Source organism: Carettochelys insculpta, chromosome 28 (assembly GCF_033958435.1).
Source record: "Carettochelys insculpta isolate YL-2023 chromosome 28, ASM3395843v1, whole genome shotgun sequence".
Classification (NCBI taxonomy): domain Eukaryota; kingdom Metazoa; phylum Chordata; order Testudines; family Carettochelyidae; genus Carettochelys; species Carettochelys insculpta.
In genome coordinates, this window is record NC_134164.1 from 9,731,449 (window position 1) to 9,750,870 (window position 19,422).

Genomic DNA, 19,422 nt, shown 5'->3' on the forward strand with positions numbered 1-19,422 from the left:
TATTCTATATAGTCCATACATATCCATAATCTACATTAGTATACCATGAAGTTATAAGACCTATATCCTATATATTCCATATGTACATTTATTCCATAACACACATTTGTATCTTTGGGATAGTCTTTATATCCCCACGAAGCCCTCAGGAGGACAACAAACAGGTGCCTGACCCCTCTCCCCACGAACTCAAGGTCCCGGGCCTAACATTCCCAGGCCCACCATAAGGGACTAAAAAATAATTGGATAATAAAATCTGCCTAATAGTCATACAAGGGAATGTGCAGACTAAAAAGACAGATGGGGCATGAATGTATGGATGGTAACATAAGATAACCACACAACAGTGTTTAGCCCACTGGGTTATCTTTAGTCCGTACATTATGCTTTTCTGGGACGATGGGTAAACATCCTCCCCATAAAAAGACAAAAAGTGGGGGAATGTAGTAAGTACAGGCCCAGTATGAGGCCTTAGGCCTGAACCAAAGTAATGGGCAAGACTTTGCTAACAGAAAGCAAAGTGCAGCTGTGAGCTAAAGGAATGCATTACTCACGGAATTTGGCAAGAAGAGGGTTGCTGGTGCATAAACATATCTACCTAGCATATTGAAGTAGGTACAGGGTACCAGAACTCCCTACCCCGGAACACTGCACAGATAAGAAAGAATAGGCCAATCCATCCCAATGACAGAGGCAAAAGGGTAGTATGGCAGGTACATGGTACCAGAACTCCCTACCCTGGAACATCCCCCAGGTAAGACAGAATGGCCAATACATCCCAGTGACAGGGGCAAAAGGATAATATGATGGATAGGGTTGTTTTGTTCAAACCAACATGTACAAAGGGGGAGGCAGCACCTAACTACATAGAAGGGTTGTACCTCAATACGTCAGGAGTGATGTGTAAGTTGTTTGTACCTGTGTATAAGAATGTAATCCTGGGATGTGGTCTGGGTCCGGCCGAGGGGGCAGTGGAAAGTCCCGCCACTGACTGAGCCGAGTCCATTGACCGTGGGTGCATATTTGTAGTATGCCCTGACTTAGACTAAGAAATCTACAGGGAACTACTATTGTATCCAATACGGCAATAAACCTGGCCGACGTGCCTTCGCACCTTACTAGACTCTGTGGTCACTGGGGGTTCTCTTCGAGTCTGCTGTGTCAGCTATCTGCAGAGCTGGGCAGCACACAGAGGGAACACACGCACGCAGCTGAGTGATACATTGGAGAGAGCAGAGCACCACGCTGGTGGCAACTCTGACGACACCAGGAACACTCATTATCCTGATTCTCATTTACACTTAAGTCACCTTACAATACTTTGGCAGATAAAGATACGTTAAGTGAGTTCATATGAAACTTAAATGTACCTTAAGGCCACTTTGCAACACCAGAGTACTGTAAGGTGACTTAAGTGTAAATGAGAGTCAGGCTGCTGAGTGTGCATAGCAGTACCATAATGACTCATCCATGAGGCATCTTCTACATATTTGCTAACAAACAATTTCACTGAATTAAGTGAAATTATTTTAAATGGTTTTGTGAGTTTATTTACTATTTAGAACAACAAAGATTCATACTGGAGTAGCAATAAAAGGTACTGCAGGGTATTTCTGTATGTTCTGCAGTCTCACTTTTTGATCTTTGATCTCATGTTCACTCTTAAAGGTTTTATATCACTTCACTTCTTTGGAGTCCTGAGACTTTTTGATGAACTTTGGTAGAACTCCAATAGAATCCAGGGGCAAGAGCTAAAATAGCAACTGAAAATGTTGCATTTTTGTTTAAAACATAAACAGAGGCTACCAGAATTTAAGGCAAAATAAAAAGGAGTCCCATGGCACTTTAAAGAATAACACATTTATTTGGGCATAAGCTTTCATGGGCAAAAACCCACTTTGTCAGAATTAAGTTAGTTTAAATCAAAACAAATAAAGGCTTCATAATTCTAAATAGGTACTGTTCTTCTTCGAGTGGTCTCTGTGGGTACTCCACATCTGGTGTCAGATTTGCTCCAGCACCACAGTTCAGAGATTTTTTACAGCTGTGGTTGGCCAGACCCTGCATGCGTGGACAGCATGAGGCTCCTTTCATGCTCTTTTAATCACGTGCGTGGTCCAGCTGAAACCATTTTCTTCCTGCTGCCTGTGGCAGCAGTCAGAGCTCATGTTCTCTCTCCTTAGGCCTGTTGAATAATGGGTAAATTTTGGTAAATCATTCTTATTGTTCCTCATAGTTGTTAGAGTTAGTAGTTAGTTGTTATAGCTTAATAGCTCTTTAAAAAGAAAAAAAAGGGGGTTATTGTTAGAGTTAACCATTTCTAACATTCTGGGGTCAGCTGGTTTTAAAAAAATGTGATTTGTGCCATGAGGCTATGCCTGCCTCGTATGGACATTCAAGATGTATCCACTGTCTGGGTGACGAACACGTACCACAAGAGTGCCCACACTGTTCGAAGCTCATGGCCAGAGCTCGAATGGATCGGGAGATGCACCTAAGAATGATTCTTTTTGATAAGGCACTTCATCCTCCTGACTGAACAACACCAGAGCCTACCCTAAAGCACAGAGCCTCCTCTCCTGACATGGGGTCTCATAAAAAGGTGAGATTTTTACCCACTCAATCCTTGCCTTCGTTGCCTAGAGGCAGGATGAACAGCATGGAGGACGGTGGCACCGCCGTGGTCAGCTCCCTGGAAAAGCAGACGAAATCCAAAAAGCCTTCAGCTATGGTTCCATCTACAAAATCCAGGACGGAACTGAGATCTAACCAGGCACTGCTGGCACTGGCCATGCAGTCTGTGGCACCTCCCAAAACATTGTCACCAATGAGACTGGCGGAACTGTTAAAACCGTTGGCGCTGGTAGATCCAGCACCAACAACCCAACCACCACACCGATACTTCCGGTACTGTCAGGAGACTATTGGAACTGAAGGCACCATCAGCACTGCAGCACAATCCTTCTCCCCCAGCACTGCGCAAGGCCACTTTGAAATGATGGCATCGTAGTCCTACCCCTGAGCTGACCTTTTCCCCTGAGCACTCTCCTTCTGTGCCTACACTTTGTTCTTAAGCATTTCCTCAACGGTGTCTGTCTGTTCCTTCTCCTTCCCACAAGCTACCCTCCCTACTTCTGAATCAGCTTGACCAAGCCTTTCAACACTCATGACATATCATTATCTCCTACACCTTCCTCCAGACTGTCCTGTGCTCTCTGGTAATCTCACCATTATGGTCAGGAGTATCAATATACTGCTAGGTACTCATCACCTGGAAGGTATCATTGTCACCACTCACATCATCACCCTCATGAATGTCACTACTTTCTTGACTATTGGTGTTCCACTAGATCCCTAGAGCGGTCCTCAGTTTGTTGGTCCCTCAGGCTTTCCACCCACTCTATGCAAACAACTGAGGCTTGGCCTACAACACCACTACCCCATCCATCTGATCCCGAGGAGGGCCAGATTCCAGAACCTGACGATGAACCACCGCAGGACTCACCCACTTATGTGTCATCCTCCTCACAAGATGAGGGATTCCAGGTGAACTTTCACCACCTGATGATTTAAAGCAGTTCCAAGAGCTGTTTAAAAGGGTAGCAGCCAGCTTGGATATTCAGGTTGCAGAGGTGCAACAAAAACAGCACTGCCTTTTGAAAAATCTAAGGCCTGCCACTTCTTCAAAGACTGCAATACCCTTGGATGATGCCATAACAGAGGCTCCACATGACATACGGCAGACCCCCAGCTTCAGCCCCGCCCACCAATAAGAGGATAGATAAAAAGTATTTCATTCCATCCAGGTGCATGGACGTTCTTTTCAACCAAACTCCTTAGAGGTAGAAGCAATTCAATGGAGGGCAAAACCACCTCAGTATAGAACTTCTAGATTGGATAAAGATGCAAAAAGACTAAATTTGTGTGTCAGGAAAGTTTATTCATCCTCTATTCTCCTACTCAGAATGGCAAACTATGAGGCCCATTTGTCGAACCACAATTTTGACAGTTACACAAAACTGGTTACGTTAATGGACTACCTCCCAGAATCAAAGAGGCCAATATTAAAATCCATTGTACAGGAGGGTTATGTTGCATCCAGAACTGGGGTCCAGATTGTGCTGGACATTGCTAGTACCGCAGCATGTTCTATGGTGACAGCAATTGTTACGCATTGTGCACCCTGGTTACAGTCTTCAGGAGTGCCGAAAAAACTACAAAATAAAGTTGAAGATTTCCCTTTGATAAATTCAAGCTGTTTGCCACAACCACGGATGATATTCTCCACTCAAGTAAGGATCTCGAACAACTTTATGTACATTGGGTATGTACACACCACCATGCTGCCAAAGATATCACCCTTTCCAGAAGAGTTATGATTATTCCTTCCATTGCCCACAATGTCAACAGAAGGACTTTGATCACAACCACAATAGGCAGCGAGAATAATACCGTAACCAACTGATGCATAACCAGCCGGCCCAACCCACAAGACAGCAGGTTTGACGGGTTGGTTGAGAACTGCCCAACCATTGCCATTGTCTCACCGACCCCCACACCATGTTGCATTACCATCGGGTTGAGATCACATTGGATCGTTGGGTCTTGGAAATATTTGCACCAGGATCTACCATCCCCCTTCTCTCTGTTCCACCTACCACCTCTCCCATCCTCTCCCTCTTATGAAACTGTTTTAAGAGAGGAGCTGGATCGTCTCCTTTCCATAGGACCTGTGTAACGGGTACCAGAGAAGTTAAGAGGATTTTATTTTCTTTATTTCCTGACCAAAAAGAAGGTGTGTGGAGACCAGTACTATCCCTTTGAGCTCTGAAGTGATACCTTCACAAGCAACAGTTCAGGATGGTCACTCTCACCCCCATCATTCCTGTGTTAGACAACAGTGATTGGTTTGCAGCCCTCAACCTGCAAGATACCTATTTTCACATCACCATTCATCCTCCTCACAGGCGTTTTCTCCGCTTCACAGTGGGCAATGATAATTTTCAATATCGAGTCTTACGTTATGGTCTTTTGACTGCCCCCAGATTATTCTCCAAGACCCTTGCTGTGGTAGTGGCGTTTCATCATTGCCAGGGCATGATAATATTTCCCTATTTGAATGACTGCCTCCTAAAAGTTATTTGTGCACGGACACACTCAGTATGATTCATGTTGCAAAGTGCACCCTTTTATCTCTCGGCCTCATCATAAATGAACAGAAGTCAGTTACTGAGCTGACAGAAACTATCAAATTCATAGGGTCTCAGACTCAATCACAGCCAGGGCCTACCTACTGCTCTAGCGCTTTCATGCCATACAGACTGTTATTAATGTCGTGAACCACAGCCCAACTGTTCAAGTCCATACTTGTCTGCAATTGATGGACCACATGGCTGCCACCATATATGTGGTTCAACATGCCAGGCTTCAGTTTTGCTGTGTACAACACTGCACAGTGATTGTCTGTATACCCAACAGACACCACAACCACAAGGTGGTATCACTACCAGACCATGTCATAGAATCTTTACAGTGGTGGAAGAGCTGGGGCAATCTCCTTTTGGGCATGCCGTTCCATCAACTGCCGCCAACATTCCTAACAACAATCGATGCTTCCCTACGGGGGAGGAGAGCTCACATGCACAGAACCTCGATATAAGGATGATGGTCCCCACACAATTTGACTCTGCACATAAACCTATTGGAATTGAGGGCAGTCCTCAATATGTGCAAACACTTTTTAGGTTGCATCTGAGAGTCTATAGTCAGAATATTCATGGACAATGTTGCCACCGTGTACTATATCGATCACCAAGGAGGGGGCACAATCTCCCTCCCTTTGCAAAGAAGCAATTCGTCTCTGGAATTGGTGCATACTCAACAATCTAATAGTAGTGGCCTCATAGTTACCAGGGGTCACCAATACTGCAGCAGACTTGTTAAGTATACAGTTCACACCAGACCATGAGTGGGAACTCTACACTGACATCCTCCAGCTAATCTTCCATCGGTGGTGGGGTCATCTTCACATCAACCTCTTTGCCACCTTCAAAAACAGAAAATGCCTGCATTATTGTTCCAGGGCGGGACTGAGCCCGGGCTCCCTGGGAGATGCCTTCCTTACCAGTTGGAGGGGTCTTCTACGCTACACATTTCCTCCCATGTCTCTCATACCTCGTGTCCTAGAGAAGGCCTATATGGACAGAGCCAGGCTGATGCTAATGGCCCCAGCATGGGCCTGGCAGCACTGGTTCCCATTCTTAAGACGAATGTCTCCATATCCTCTTACCTGCTTCCTGACTTAACAGATCTTCTCAATCAGAACCAGCAGTTGTTGCTGCACCCCCAGCCACACACTCTCTACCTCATAGCTTGGTTGATAATGGGCTCAATACCTCTGACCACTGCTGTTCTGAACAGGTCAAACAGGTACTAATGCATAGCAGAAGGCCTACTATTCATAATACTTACCTGTCCAAATGGAAGAGGTTCACAACTTGGCGCTCCTCAGAGGGTCTGGTTCCCTTGGAGGTTCCCATACACATGATCCTTGACTACCTCCTACACCTGAAACAAATGGTATTGGCATTAGCATCTTTAAAGGTGCACCTGGCAGCAATATCAACATTCAAGGATGCTGTCGATGGCATGTTGGTGTTCGCCCATCTGATCACCAGATGCTTTCTCAAAGGTCTGGCTAACCTGTATCCTCCTTGTCGACCTATTCCTCCACCTTGGAGCTTGGATTTGCTCTTGCAGACTCTTTCCAGAATCCAATTTGAACCTTTAGCCACTACCTCCCTAAAGTACCTCACTATGAAAACTGTGTTTCTCTTAGCTATTACATCTGCCTGCAGAGTCAGCGAGATGGCAGCTTTGATGGCTGTCCCACCTTTCATCATCTTCTATTAGGAGGGGGTGGTACTCAGACTTCACCCAGCAGTCATCCCCAAGGTCTCATCTGATTTTCACATCAATGAGCCTATAATCCTGCCCTCATTTTATCTGATGCCTCATGCATCAGCTCATGAGGTGAGGTTACACTCACTGGACATACAAAGGGCTTTGGCATTTTGTATTGACAGAATCAAACCTTTCCATAAGACAGACAGGTTGATGGTGTCAATCGCTGATCGCTCCAAAGGCAAAGCCATATCATCTCAGAGGCTCTCCAACCTCATCACTTCTTGTATCACCACTTGCTACTTGATCCGTCACATGCCGTTACCTATCCAACATAAAGCCCATTCCATGAGAGCCCTGACAGCTTCGACGGCCTTCTTCAAAGGCATCCCATTGAAGGACATCTTCTGCAGTGACATGGTCATGTCATGACACTTTTGTCAGACACTATGCTATTCAGCACCAGCTAGCAGGGATGCTGTGCTCTCAACAGCTGTGCTTTCTGTCACTGACAAGCACTAACTCCGGTACCGTATTCTATGTTGTCTTTCTTGGGAGGTACTGCAACTCAGTCACCAGATGTGGAGCACCCACAGGGATCACTTGAAGAAGAAAGAGAAGTTACTCCCCTTTGTGCAGTAACAATTGTTCTTTGAGGTGTGTCCCTGTGCATGCTCTACAACCCACCCTTCCTCCCTGCTCTGGAGTTTCTCTCCTTTCAGATTCTGGGGTGGCTTCCAGGAACTGGTTTCAGCCGGACCACGCACATGACTAAAAGTGTGCGAAAGGAGCCTCACACTGGCCACACATGCATGATCCGGCTGACCACAACTGTAAAAATCTCAAACTGCAGTGCCGGAGCAAGTCTGACACCAGATGTGGAGCACCCACGGGGACACATCTCAAAGAACAATTGTTACTGCACAAAGGTGAGTAACTTCTCTTTAATCCCAAAAAGTGTATGACTAAATTCTCAGAAAATGGTATATGTTTAGCCAGGATTCATTAAACAGCCTGTTGCTTTGACAAAATCAGTTAGTAGGCATGCCAACCAATTACCTGTAAGGGTAAGGATGTCCATTAATGCTGAAAGTCCATTATATCCGAGTGGTTATACTGTATGATGATGCACTGACCTTCCCAGCTTATCACTCACTCCTGTCCTCTGCCCGCCCTCTTCCCTTCCTCCCTCCTGCTCCATTCTTTCCCGCACACCTCCATCTTCTTTTCCCAATTACCATAAGAGGAGCTGAATGCTGGCCTGGCTCCTTCCACCTCCTGCAGCTCTCAGTGCTGCGGCTCCTCCAGGCTCCAGCCTGCCTGCCAGTGGGCTGCAGCCTCCGACACCATGGCTGCTGCTCAGTGCCATTGCAGGCAGTGGCAGCTGGGTGCTGACATGCACACAGGGCTGTGGGAGGAGAGCTCCTGTGCCCTGCCACAGGACCCCCACCCCGGCACCGCTGGCCCTTGTGGTCCCAGCTGCTGCAGTGGTCCCTCCAGTCCCAGCAGCCCCAGCTGTTCTAGCCCACCAGCAGCTCTGGTGAGTCTTTGGCATTTATTTGGGGGGGAGGGGCACACAGTGTCCGTTATTTCTGAAGTCCATCATATTGGGGTCTGTTAAATCAAGGGTTTGCTGTACGTCCGGGAAAGGATTAATTATATTTGGGCTATATTTGTTTTCAAAGTTAAAGATCCCTCAGTGTTTATATAATAAATAACTACAAATATTTAAGATAAATACATCAGGTACTCTGGGCTGTAACATTATGTAAATTAGTTAATAGATTTGAGGTGTTAGAAGGGAAGAATAAAGTTGATCATTTTAAACCTAGTTTAAAATTAAAATCTAGCTCTCCAATGCATTTGGGTATCCCACTAATTAAAAGTAATTTCATTCATCAAAATGTAATTTTTCGGGTAATGAGGGCCTAGACTTACTCTCATGTGCACTGCTGTGAATCTGTATTAGTTCTGCTGGCATCTGAGTAATTTCAGAATTCTAGTGTAATTTAGAACAGAATTCGGGCCTTAGCCATTTTTGAGGAAAATATACTCAAAACAACTGAAGACCCTAATCTCAGAAATGATTCTGCATGGGTTGAAACCTAAGTCCATGCAGAGCTTTGCTGAAAGCAACAGGGTAGTAGAGTGTTCTGCCGTGCAGAATCAGTTGCAGAATTAGACATACTTTTTCATTTCAAAATGTGGATTCCAGAGCATGTAAGGAGGGAAAACTGAATGTTTACCATATTACATAAGTACCCCCCTCCCCCAAATCTTTTAATGTATTTATCCTCACAACTCTCTGGTCATGTATGAATTCCCATTTTACTTATGGGACATTGAGGCATAGTGCGACAGAATGTTCTCTCTGATCACAAAGGAAGACTGTAGTAAAGCAGAACATTGAACTGAGCTCTCTGGGGTCCCAGGCTAGCATTCTAAACACTGAATCATCCTCTCTCCCACAATCTAGTACAGTTCGTTGTCCTTTGTGACCACAGGCAATGTGCTGTATCTGGGAGTAATTATAGAGCACCAGCTCTTTATCTTCTTTGTTCCAAATATAACTTTGGAAATAGCACTTTCTCTAACTCCAGGAGCTAGCAGTTTTCACTGACTTCATAAATTCTTTGGTTTGAAGTAGAAAACTAATCTTGATGAATGCTCTGTGTCCTCAGAGCTATTTATCAGAGAGGTAGCCATGTTAGTCTGTATCTTCAAAAACAACAAGAAGTCCTGTGGCACCTTATAGACTAACAGATATTTTGGAGCATAAGCTTTCGTGGCCGAAGACCCGCTTCATCAGATGCCTCAGACCAAAGAGTTCTCTGTGGATCAGATTCTCATTTATGCTAATGTTTCATTGCTACATTAAAATAGATGGAACTATAATTTAGTTCCATTTTAGGGTCAGTTTACAGTCACCAAGTAGTATAAAGGAGCCTTAGTATATATGAGAATCCAGTCCCGTGTGTAGATTCAGGTGTGAGGGAAACTAAATAGCTGGGAAAATGTTGCAAGCTGCACCAAATCTGTTGTATTTGTATGTTGGCCTTGAGTGCAGAGATGCTTACTTAGCTTTCTTGGTAGTCGCACTCTGGTTGTGCATGGCACATAGAGAGATGTGGCCATCATAAAATTAGAATGGCAACTCCTGACAGTGCATATAGATGAAAAATGCTATTGCATATATGAATTTTATACACAGAAATAAATATGGCCCCTTTAAGTGCACTTATGTAGCAAGAGTGAAAGAAGAGCATATGTTCAAGCAGCTCCAGGCAACTTTTCAGATATGATGCATGAATTAATGAGCAGCGTAAGCAGAAAAATAACGCCAGATACCTCCTCACAAGAAACATGAATCCCAGACACAGACAGGTGCTGAAGCACAGCTCCATACAATTTTTATGGACTTATATTTTCAAGTTCTGCTGCACCAGCAATGCCATAGTTAAAGCCCTATGAAGTTCATTGTCCATTTTGGTCAATGTCATGGTCATAGAAGTTTAAAAATCAAAAATATTCATTATTTCAGAATGTTGTAATTCTAGGGATCGTGAGCCACAAAAGGAGTTGGCAGGTGGAGAGTGAGGTGTGTTTGCAAGGTTATTGTTGTGGGGATTGCAGGTACTGCTACCGTTCTGTGCTGCTAGCTGCACTGCGTTCAGAGCTGGGCAGCTGGAGAGCTGTGGCTGCTGCCTGGGAGACCAAGTGCGAAGGCACACCTGCCACCAGCAGAAGCATAGAAATAAAGGTGGCAAGGTATTGTATTGCCACCCTTATTTCTTCATTGCTGCCTGCAGAGCTGGGCCATCAATCAGGAGCTGCCACTCTCCAGCCACCCAGCTCTGAAGGCAGCAGCACAAAAGTAAGGGTGTTATGGTATGTCTTTGCCACTGTTGACTCTGTGCTGCTGCTGGCATGACACTGCCTTCACAGCGGACAGCCTTGCCAACAGCCACTGCCCTCTGGCCACTCAGCTCCAAAGACAGTGCAGAAGTAAAGGTGGCAATACTGTGACCCTCCTAAAATAACTTTGCTACTCTAACTTTGCCACTGCTTCAACTCCCTTTTGAAATACTTGAGATATACTTTTGAAATACTTGAGAAACACTGGGCTCTCCCATTAAATCTGCATAGTGTAAGGTAAAAGCACACAAAAGACCAAATTTCACAAACCAGATTTCATGGTCTGTGATGCATTTTTTCATGTCTGTGAATTTGGTATGGCCCTAACCATAGTAAAAGTCCACAGAAATAAGTTAGATTGACAGACACACAGTGATATCATATGAACATAGAGCATGTACTCTGAGACTTCCTGTCTGTGCTGCTATTTTTCCTTGCCACGGTTTGAAGATGAGAGGATTCTAAGAAATGATTAGCAAAGCAGGTTCCTGATCACTCTTTTTGTCTATTGCTACAAGGCATGCACAATATACATACATTCTACTGACTGGCCTGTGCAATGGTTTGTGAGGTGCATTATATTTGAGCAGCACTAGGGCAATATTCTTGGTGTTGTTTTATGTCACTCTCTTATTGTCTCGGTACAATGCCCTCAGAGGTGCACATTAAGTATGTGTCTTCCTCTGCCTGAGTAAATGAGTTAAATAGGCCTATGTATCAAAGATCCTCCCATTCACATGGCATTGATATTGGAATTTATTGTATGCTGGCTTGTTTATCACTTTCCAGTTTCCCATGGAAAGCTCTGTTTCCAGGTCTGGTTGTTGTCATATGTTGTATTTTAAGGGTTTGCTTTCATTGCATTATTAGCTCAAATTGTAACTCGAGTTTTGCTTTTAATCCAGCTCCTTTTTACACGCTTTTGGTATGTCTACATAGCAGTTGGAGTTGCAATTTCCAGAGAAGGTAGACATCCATGTGTTAGCTATGCTAAAACTAGCATGTATGGGTATATGCTCAGGTGGCTAGCCTGAGCCATCACAGGTGCAGCTGTGGCCACAGTGCTGTTTCACTGTATCTTCACTGTCACTTGGTCTTGGGTAGCTACAGTGGAGTAATCAGACTTTACTACTCAACAAACTGTTGAAGAGAAGTGTGTGTTTATAATGTGCTCATTAAAATAATTTTTTTTGTTGAAGATGTGTAGTCTACCCTTATCCTATGTGGCTGTTAAGAGCATCTTGCACCTTCTTCCCCTTTTCCTCTGTGTGCTTCTGACAGTATGATACTGGGAAGGATACAGTGAAAGTTTTATGAAGTGATTTCAAACTGCCCCTTTGCTTTTTTGCACTCGATTAAATTAATCGGATTTCTTAATTCCTTATCTGCTATATTCTTCTTCGAGTGGTCCCCATGGGTGCTCCACAGTAGGTGTCGGGCTCGCCCCAGCGCCGCAGCTCGGAAATTCTTCAGCAGTCTCCGTCGGGTTGCACATGCACCGATGCGCATCGGCTCTTCGCGCGCTTACGGTCACGTGCGCGATCCGGTCCCCGCCGGTTCCTTCTCAACCGCCAATGGCTGCAGACGGAATCCTCTCCGGCTCCAACGCCCGAGACAGATAAATCTTATTTTTCTTGTGTTAATAGTTATAATATTTCATAGTTAGCAGTTATATAGTTGTTATAGTTTAGTTACCTCGTTACAGTTCGTTTAAAAGTAAAAGACTATCTTAAAGACTGCAGCGGCCGCCTCCGGGCGGGCCCACTAGTTTTTTTTGTCAAGCCTCCAAAGGCCAACGGTGGTTATTGTTATCAAATTGACTGTTAATTGTGCTCTTAGCACCTAAAGACTCACAGAGTTGAGCTTTAACAATGTCATCCCCCGGCTTCAGAAGTGTGAATCATGCTGGGAGGCCATGCCTGCTTCGGATGGCCATAGCAGATGTATCCGTTGCCTTGGGGAGACACACGTTCCCCAGAAGTGCTCCCATTGTTCCAAGTTGACGAATAGGGCTAGGAAAGATAGGGAAATGAGGTTGAAGATGCTGCTATTTGACAAAGCACTTCAACCTGCCTCATCAGAGACAATGCATACGGAGGGCTCTTCAGGATCGCACAAGAGGAAGGCTGCCTCTTTGACCTCCTCTGTGCAGAAGAAAAGAAGAGCTTCTCCTGCTCGATCCCTGCCCGTTACTTCTGGGAGCAGGACGAGTGCAACGAAAGGCCTGCGCACACTGGCTTCCTCCGCTGGTAAAGCCGTGGCGCATGTAACCGCCCAAGGGCCTACAGCTACTGGGGAGACAGCACTGAGATCCGTGCAGGCACTGGACAGACCAGCACCGGCTACTGCGGCACCGAGCGAAGCTCCCCCAGAGGCACCGGAAACGACGGCACCGAGGACGACGGCACTGGGAGCAGTGGAAACCAGCATGGCACCTGCTACGGTACCAAGCCCACCGATAAGACCACCTGAGAGGGCAAAAGCTAAAACAAAGACCAGGCACCGCAGCACCTCCCCTGAGGTAATTGCTCTGCTTCTGTCACCACAATCACCACCGGAGATTCGACGGGCAGCAACACCTTCAGCCTGCCACAGACGTCCATCTCCCTTTCTTCGGAGTCCATCTCAGGGGGCTGCACGCTTCTCTCCATCATCTAGCAGAGACCCCATGAGTATTCCCACAGAGGCTCTCCCCATACGTCGGTGTCATCTCGACGGTCATGGCATTCCTTGCACCACCCTTACATATTTGGGTCATGGTCCAGGTCCCCATCACTGGGCCCCTGTCCCTGTTGCTATGACCGCCATCATTATACAGGGCGTCAGCATAGGAGGTCCACATCTCACCGTGGATCCCCGTCAACTCCCCCTCAACGCCACAGTGTACAGCTTCCACCTGGGGGAACACCGCAAGTTCCCCAATCAGAGGCTGGGTCGAAAGACATTGAACCCCACCTCGAAGTTTCAAAAAGACAATCATACCAATACAACCAGGATCCAGAGGAATTGGAGGAGAGATACCATAGTGATGCCTCCTCATCCTCGCCAGACGAGGCGGTGGTTCTTGGAGACATTTCTCCCCCAGATGACCTGAAACAGTTCCAGGAGCTGTTTAAAAGGGTAGCTCGATCCCAAGATATTCAAGTGGCGGAGGTGCAGGAGAAGCACCACAGACTCCTTAAAAATCTCAGGCCCCCGTCCTCTTCTAAAATAGCTATTCCTTTGGACGATGCAATCATGGAAGCAGCCACTAACATATGGCAAACTCCAGCATCCGCTCCTCCTACCAACAAAAGGGCGGACAAAAAGTACTTCGTCCCTGCGAAAGGTATGGAATTTCTCTTTAGTCATCCACAGCCAAATTCGCTAGTGGTCGAATCGTCTCAACATAGGTCCAAATCGTCCCAGTACAAGTCTGGGGGACTGGACAAGGATATAAAGAAGCTGGATCTCCTGGGTAGAAAAGCCTACTCCTCATCTACTCTGTTGCTCCGCATGGCCAACTATGCTGCTCATTTGTCGAACCACAATTTCGACAACTACTCTAAACTTACTGCCCTCATGGACTTCCTTCCGGAGGATAAAAGGCCTGTTCTTAAGGCAATTGTACAAGAAGGCTATGCGACTTCTCGAGGGGGCGTACAGATTGCATTGGATGTGGCGGACACAGCGGCCTGCACCGTAGCCACTGCGGTGGTAATGCGGAGGGAGTCATGGCTTCACACATCCGGCATTCCCAAGGAGTTACAAGTCAAAATTGCAGACCTCCCCTTTGACAAAATAAAACTGTTTGCGGAATCAACCGACTCAGTCCTACACTCGAGCAAAGACTCCAGAGCGACACTTCGGACTTTGGGAATATATACCCCACCGTTCAGAAGGAAGAAGTTTTATCCTCAACAACGCCGTTATGGTTACCAACAGCAACGTACCCATTTTCAACGGGGGTACGATCAGGGACGTCATCAACAATCACATTACAAGGGCCCTAGGCGTCGACCTCAGCAGGGCAACGGCTCCTCAGGGCAAAGTAAAAGACAGCAGGTTTGACGGGTATGTCGAGGGTCATGAAACCAAGACCGTATCTCAGTGCCAATCTCAGTACATGTTCCATCACCGACTCAAGCCATTTTACCCACAATGGAAAAGCATCACTTTGGACAAGTGGGTATTGGAGATTGTAAACACGGGATACACGATCCCCTTCCACTCATTACCTCCACCAAATCCTCCCACCGCACCCCTCCTCAGAGACCCCTCTCACCTACCGGAATTAAGGCGGGAGGTGGACCACCTCCTATTCATAGGGGCGGTGGAGAGAGTACCGGAGCAATTTCAAGGCAAAGGTTTCTACTCCAGGTACTTCCTGAGAGAAAAGAAGACAGGAGGGTGGAGGCCCATTTTGGATCTATGCGCACTAAACCAGTATCTACGCAAACAGCGCTTCAAGATGACTACGATGGCTTCAATAATCACGGCACTAGACGACGGAGATTGGTTTGCAGCCCTCGACTTACATGATGCGTATTTTCATATCGCAATTCATCCAGCCCACAGGCGCTTCCTCCGGTTCATTGTTGGCACAGATCATTTTCAGTACAGAGTCCTTCCATTCGGCCTCTCTTCAGCGCCCAGAGTCTTCACCAAGACCTTAGCGGTGGTGTCAGCATACCTACACAGACAGGGCGTTTTCATTTTCCCGTACCTGGATGATTGCCTGCTAAAGGGAACTTCCCAGGCAGAGGTATTACGGATGATACACATCACCACAAACACATTTACCTCTTTGGGCCCTATCATCAACTTCTCAAACTCAAAGACCGACCCCACGCAAAATATAGAGTTTATAGGGGCTCGGATAGACTCAGTCATGTCAAGGGTATATCTACCTGAGGCTCGTTTTCGCGCCATCGAGTCTCTCGTACAACTAATAACGTACAGCCCCATTGTTCCAGTTCTTACGTGCTTACAACTATTGGGGCATATGGCGACCACCACGTTTGTGGTACAAAACACCAGGCTGCACATGCGAGGATTGCAGCATTGGTTGGCAACCGTGTACAAACCCTCAATCCACACCGTTCACAAGAGGGTGTCACTTACAACAAAGGCACGAAGGTCGCTAACATGGTGGGAAACCCCCAAGAATCTTCTAACAGGGGTGCCCTTCCGCCAACCACAAATTACTGTGTTCATTACAACAGATGCCTCCCATACGGGATGGGGGGCACACATGGACAACAAAACCACTCAAGGGTTATGGTCCCCGGCGGAGAAGACACTGCACATAAACATATTAGAACTCAGAGCAGTGTTCAGTGCGTGCAGGCATTTTCAGAATTATCTGCGCGGAAAAATAGTTGGCCTGAATACCGACAACACCACCACCATGTTTTATATAAACTGGCAGGGGGGAGCCAGGTCTCGTACACTTTGTGCAGAGGCGGTCCGACTGTGGAACTGGTGCGTTGCCAACAATATAACCATAAAGGCTTCATATTTACCGGGTGTCCACAACGTCAAGGCGGACCAGCTCAGCAGACATTTTGCGCCCACTCACGAGTGGCAGATCTGTTCAGACCTACTTCACCAAGTGTTCCGAAGATGGGGTTTTCCCCAAATCGACTTGTTTGCCACCCGGGACAACAAGAAATGTCCCCAATACTGCTCCAGAGCGGGCATGGGACAGGGGTCTTTGTGGGACGCCTTCATGATCCCATGGAAGGGCCCTCTACTTTATGCATTCCCTCCCACGACACTTATACACAAGGTCTTGGAGAAGGCCAAAAGGGAGAGAGCATGCATGATACTCATAGTCCCAACCTGGGACCGGCAACAGTGGTTCCCATTGCTTCTATGCATGGCACAGCATCGGCCATTTCCCCTACCAACAGTACCGGACATTCTCACTCAGGCTCGGGGGTCAATACTGCACCCGCACCCGAAGAGACTTTGGCTACAAGCATGGTTAATCCATGGCTAGGCGCCTTAGAGACTACATGCTCAGAGGGAGTACAACAAGTCCTTGAATGTAGTCGGAGGACTTCTACCAGAAAGACTTATCAGCACAAATGGTTGCGTTTTTCCGTTTGGTGCTCCTCCAGGCAGCTAACACCCCAGGATGCCACCATACCTACGATTCTGGACTATCTGCTACAACTCAAACAAAAGGGACTTTCTCTATCCTCTATAAAGGTGCATCTGGTGGCTATATCAGCGTTTCGGCATGAAGAGGATGGATCAACCACATTTGCCCATCCTGTTGTCTCGCGTTTCCTAAAGGGGTTGGTAAATCTGTACCCCCCTCGGAAACCAATACCGCCGTCATGGAGTTTAGACTTAGTTTTGCACACCCTCTCGGGACCACCCTTTGAACCATTGGCTACAGTCCCCCTTCAACTACTTACCATTAAAACGACTTTCCTCCTGGCAATCACGTCAGTTTGCAGAGTGAGCGAGCTCGCGGCCATAATGTCCATACCACCCTGCACGATATTCTCAAAAGAAGCGGTAGTCTTACGTTTGCACCCAGCCTTCGTTCCGAAGGTCTCTTCAGATTTTCATATTAACGAACCAATAGTGTTGCCCTCGTTCTATCCTAAGCCTCACAACTCAAATGAAGAGGCACGGTTGCACTTACTTGACGTAAGAAGGGCACTGGCCTTCTACATCGATAGAACTAAACCTTTCCAGAAAACAGACAGACTCCTGGTGTCCATTGCATCCAGGTCAAAAGGAGAAGCGCTATCTTCACAGAGGATTTCAAATCACATTGTGTCTTGCATAAGACTGTGTTACGAGCTTCGCAAGACTCCTCTGCCAGTTCCACCAAGGGCCCACTCTACTAGGGCGATGGCGGCGTCAATGGCCTTCTTCAAAGGGATCGCGCTGATAGATATCTGCAGAGCGGCGACGTGGTCTTCCTATGACGCCTTCGCCAAGCACTACGCCATGCACAGGATGCTTGATGAGGATACACGCGTGTCGACAGCAGTCCTTTCACGGGCAAGCTGTGCATAAATCGGGTACCCACCTCCTTTTTCGGGGGGGGCTTACTGCTGGGTAGTCACCTACTGTGGAGCACCCATGGGGACCACTCGAAGAAGAAAGAGAAGTTACTCACCTGTGTAGTAACGATGGTTCTTCCAGATGTGTCCCCGTGGGTGCTCCACTACCCACCCATTCCTCCCCACTTCGGACCTCTGTTTGTGTGTTTTTCAGGGGCATCCAGAGCGGTTGATCAGGAACTGGTGGGGACCGGATGGCGCACGTGACTGTAAGCGCGCAAAGAGCCGATGCGCATCGGCGCATGCGCGACCCGACGGAGACTGCTGAAGAATTTCCGATCTGCGGCGCCGGGGCGAGCCCGACACCTACTGTGGAGCACCCACAGGGACACATCTCGAAGAACCATCGTTACTACACAGGTGAGTAACTTCTCTTTTCATAACACAGTAAGTGGAGAAACCAAAATCCAAGAGACTCTTTCCATATTACGTCAACATACACTTTTGCGTACAAATGCGAACTTACAGAGAGACCTACAGGAGAGTACCCAGGAGGAGTGTCATAAGCAGCAGGTCTTCCCCAAAGCGCACACTGAAAAAATGCACTCAGTTTCACATTAGAACTGGACAAACTAAAAAGCTGAATAAATGTTTACATTACTCTCTCACTTACTTATTAGACATTAAAATTCCTAATACTGAAAATCCCACCTCTTGTGTTCTAAAATAAGAAGATATTTGTAATACATAATTATACTTTAATTAAGAGCTCCTCTGCATATATGAAACCACGAACATCTCCAGAATACTCAGCAAGGTAAACAGTCTAAACTGTTATTTTAGGTATTTATCAGTAGGTGCATTTTACACTGATGCAATATCATTCATTTCTGTTATACTACCAATTTGCTTTTCCAATTCGAAAAGAAATATAAATGTCTGTTAATTATCTGTTGGACCTAACCTTTGCAACTTCTGGCGTAGAAGCTACTGAGGAAAGTAGCATTTAGTAAGAGGGCAGCGGATTCATATATATGTTTATTGTCTGAATCCAAAATCGTCCTATTCCTGTAACTGTCCTTTTATATTAATGGCTTACTGTCACCTCTTCATCGCAGCCCAGAGCTGATCAGCTCTCCCTTCCTATTGCCTGTCTCAAGTCAGGGTCAATCTTCTGGGGTTCAATTTTACATGCCGACTAGGGATGCACAAAATCGAACTATCTGGGGTCGGCAGTCATCCCCATACTCCTCAATACCACAAAGAGTAAGGGATGTTGACAGGATGAGGATGGCCAGGTAAGTCAATTGTAGATAGGTGGATTCTAGCTATACAATTTCCATAGCTAGAATTGCATATCTGGAATCGACTTTAATATTTATTGTAGACTTGGTCTCAGCCAACAAACCTCTTGAAATTCACTGAAAATTTGACAGACCATTAAATTCCTTTTCTTTCCAAGGCCAAATGAAAAGCAGAGTCATATCTAAGAGCTGGAAACAAGTTGCTTAGTGAACTCCAAGTGCCAAGGATTCCTTGGAGTGCCTTATGAATTGAAAATGCAGAGTGGTTTTTGTTTAATTTGAAGATGTGTCCT

At 46.3% G+C, this 19,422-nt stretch overlaps 1 protein-coding gene and 1 long non-coding RNA gene across 4 annotated transcripts in view; one reads left to right on the forward strand and one right to left on the reverse strand.

The window, feature by feature from the left end:
• Positions 1 to 19,422, forward strand: part of MARCHF10 (membrane associated ring-CH-type finger 10) — a 145,914-nt gene that overhangs the window by 39,089 nt on the left and 87,403 nt on the right. The window lies entirely within an intron of this gene.
• Positions 1,948 to 19,422, reverse strand: part of LOC142002717 (uncharacterized) — a 28,098-nt gene continuing 10,623 nt past the window's right edge. For all 3 annotated transcript variants that reach the window (XR_012642703.1, XR_012642702.1, XR_012642701.1), the window contains 2 exons: positions 6,472 to 6,567; positions 1,948 to 2,185 (listed from right to left, as the gene is read on the reverse strand). This is a non-coding gene — a long non-coding RNA (uncharacterized LOC142002717). The remainder of the gene's footprint in view (positions 2,186 to 6,471; positions 6,568 to 19,422) is intronic.